Genomic DNA, 3,682 nt, shown 5'->3' with positions numbered 1-3,682 from the left:
ATTGCTCATTTGCAAATTGGCGTTTGTGCAAGTAAGCCGTGAGTGAGAGTGCCTCTATAGTGCCTCAGTGATTTTTAAATAGCAGTGAACGACATCTTGTGGCCCCTAATAGTTCGTTCAGGTAACTAGGACTACCAGAAAAGCCAGGATGAAGAGTTTTAAAACTATTCTGGTCCGTAGGACCTTTTGTTCGTTTGTATAATTCGCTAGATTAGCGACCTCACGCAGCACGATCGACTGAGTCAACGTCCGCGTTGGATCTTGGTCTAATCACAAAGGATTTCCGGCACAGTTCCGCCGGAGAGTACCCTTCTCGGCGCGGCCAATACGGTCTCGTCCGTGGTCCGTCGATTGAGTCAACGAAGGGCACGCCGAAGCTTCATCGATAGCGTCCAGAGAGTGGCAAGCCGCCATCTCGACCAATCGAGGCATCCCGCGACCCCGCCATCGTCCCGAGTCGATCAAGCTACCAACCCGCCATCTTCCTACCAAGCCGTCGTCGACAACCAACTCACCGTCTGCTGCGAGCGCTCGCCATCGTCGTCCAGAAAAACCCCCGGTACGTACCGAACAACGGATAATCACCCCGAACAAATCAAACCCACAATAGTCCCAATAAATTGTTATCCTACTAATTAGATTTTCTCAATAAACGTCCATAGTCATACCCAACAACACAATTCCATTACACAAGTGCAATATTTAAATAACTCCGCAGTTTCTACACCCGTTGTTCCGCGTAGCCCCTCCGAATTACCCAGTAGCATGCCGGCCCTGCGACACAGTTCAGGGGTCTCATGTTACTGAGCTATTAACCGGGAGTTGTTGATCCGCCTTGAGGCTTGAGAGCAACCCCGTAAGTCTAAGAAAGTCTCAAACCCTTGCCTCCCACTAGTATGTTCACGTGGTTTATGGACAGTCCCTTAGCATTTAAAAATGTTAGAACCTGAAAATCTCACATTTTACCAGCAACAAATCATTTTTACCAAAATTTTAGTAAAAAAAATTTAGTCTAAGAAAATTATTCCGATTTTGTCACTGTTCCGATTTTATCAACTGAAACTCACGGACCGTGTTGATAAAAACGGAACATACCTGTATAATAAAGGACCAAACAAGTAAGTTAAGAGGGTTCAAATCCGGGAAGCTGGGAGGCCGCACAGTTTTGTCCAAAAAGTCGATGGAATTGTCCCCATATAATGCTTAAATCGCATTTTCCGTGTATAAAGGGTTATCGTCCTATTGTAACACGTATGGCTGACCTCCGTCTTATCACCGGGCCACTGGTTGCATCAATCGTCCCCAAAACCTTAGTTTTGAAGTGCGCCGCAATGATTTTGACCTTCAAAAACGGCTATTTATGATGCCCCAATCCATTTTCAACGCGCGTAATAAACAAACAACAAGTGACAGAATGTCAACACTACACACATCCGATAGCGTATATATACCGCTAATGCTGACACCAATACTAATACAGAATATGTACATTGGGCTTACAAACACAATGATCAAATATTTGTATTCGAACTCATTGAACACCCTGTACATCTTCTCCCAATGACTTCTCGGAGGAGTTGGAGATCTCATCTGGTGAATTGACTGCCTATATTAAATCATCGAAAACCTTGAAGCCCCCAGGCTTCGACGGATTCCTGAATCTTGAACTCAAACACATGAGTGCTCCGTTCTTCGAGTACTTCTCGCGGATTCTTAATCAGTGCCTCCGTCCCAGCTACTTTCCATCGTCCTGGAAGTCAGCCAAAGTCATTCCCATTTGGAAGCCTGGGAAAGATCCTTCCTCTTCCAAAAGTCATCGCCCCATGAGCAATCTTTCAGGATTATCCAAGCTGTTTAAAAAGGCGATTCACCGCCCTTTACTTGAGTCTGCCGAACACTGCGAACACCACACCATCTTGTTCGAGGAACATTTTGGTTCCGCGTCGATCCACCGTACACCAACCCACCCGAGTTGCTAACATCCAAATTATACAAACTACATCGTTACCTGGTGAAAATAATCAACAACTACCGGTCTGCAAGATTATTCCACGACTTAATCAGCGGAGCGAGTTCCGCTGCGCTCGATCCTGGGTAGTATCCTCGGGCACCTGCTGGGGCAATTTATTATTTACACACGCAAGCGTATCCATTGTGTTATGTGTTGAACGTTAATTTACTGTCAATTTGCGAAGAAGAACAAAAGAAAACTTACGATGATTCAAATGGATGATTCAACTCAGCTATGATTTAGGCTATGATTAGGTGCTGAGTTCGATGCGTTTCAACTCACGATTGATTTTAATCGTCCATGAGTTTTGAGATTTTGAGTTTTTCCCAACACTGCTGCCTGGGGACTGTAAAACCATCCTCAATGGCACGACTGAGGAATGGGTCAATGAGCCCGACCACCTTGGCTTAACCTTCGACAGCAAGCTTATTTTCCAGCAACAGGTTGACATGACAAAGTGTAACGTTTTATAGAAAATACTGTAACCAATTAATTTAACGTCGGTCGCCATTGTCCCTGAAAAATAAGCTTGCTTTCTACATGCAAATCATCCTCCCCTCCGAGTAATTGTCTTTCTATCGAATCAACCAAAGCCTTCGTGATGTCCCAAGCCGTGGTGTCGACTCAATTATGTTCTCTGAGTATTTGTCTTTCACTTGTATATGAGGTGTTGTAAGATCTCAAAAAATTTCTGGAGTTTGAATCATATGGTCTACCAAATCAACCAACGCTTCTATGATGTCTTCAGTCGCGGTATCAACTCATATTTTCCCCGAGTATTTGTCTTTCACTTGTCTCAAACCAAGGCATATGAGGTGTTGTAAGATCTCAAAGTTGTCCTGGAGTTTGGATAGCTTGCGAATTGTGTCTCAAATTCTTGCATCCAAGATGTTGTAAGATCTTCTAACTATTCTAGAGATTGAATCAAATGGTTTACCGAATCAACCAAGGCTTCCATTATGTCCCCAGCCACGATGTCAACGCCATTATGTCCACTAAGTGTATTTAGATTACTTATCAAATGAACAACGATTTGTATGATGTCATTACCAACGGTATCACCCCAATTGTGTTCTCCTAGTATTTATAGTTTACTTGCGATCCTCTAAATTGCCCTAGTGAGAATGGGTCACTGTTTCAAGTAATCTATGACAAAAGGTCGAAAGACAAAAGGTCGAAAGGACAAAAGGTCGAAAGACAAAACGTCGAAGGGACAAAAGGTCGAAATGACAAAACGTCGAAAGGGACAGAAGATCGAAAGGACAAAACGTCGAAAGGCACAGAAGGTCGAACGGGACAAAAGGTCGAAAAGGACAAAAGGTCGAAAGGGACAAAAGGCCAATCAAGAACAAGTTGGGTGTATTCCAAAAGAGTTTATGAAATGCATTTAACTTCAAGCTGAAATAACACACTCATCTCATCAATCAAAGTTGAAGAATGAGCAATTTTCAAAGTAGGAGTAAATACTATGAAACAATATTTTGAATATCTAGATAGTTTTGTTTATTTATTTATTTATTTCGTCAAACATAATGTAGACTACATTAAAAAACTTATAACTATGTTCTATTGTAACTAATGTTCCTAAAATATTTGCTTAGGCTCATACGAGGCATGGCTAAATCAATTGCTTCACAATACTGATTGTAAACAGACATCATTTGATTCATT

The sequence above is a fragment of the Armigeres subalbatus genome, chromosome 1, assembly GCF_024139115.2.
Source record: "Armigeres subalbatus isolate Guangzhou_Male chromosome 1, GZ_Asu_2, whole genome shotgun sequence".
Taxonomy (NCBI): Eukaryota; Metazoa; Arthropoda; class Insecta; order Diptera; family Culicidae; genus Armigeres; species Armigeres subalbatus.
This window is presented reverse-complemented; position numbering follows the sequence as displayed.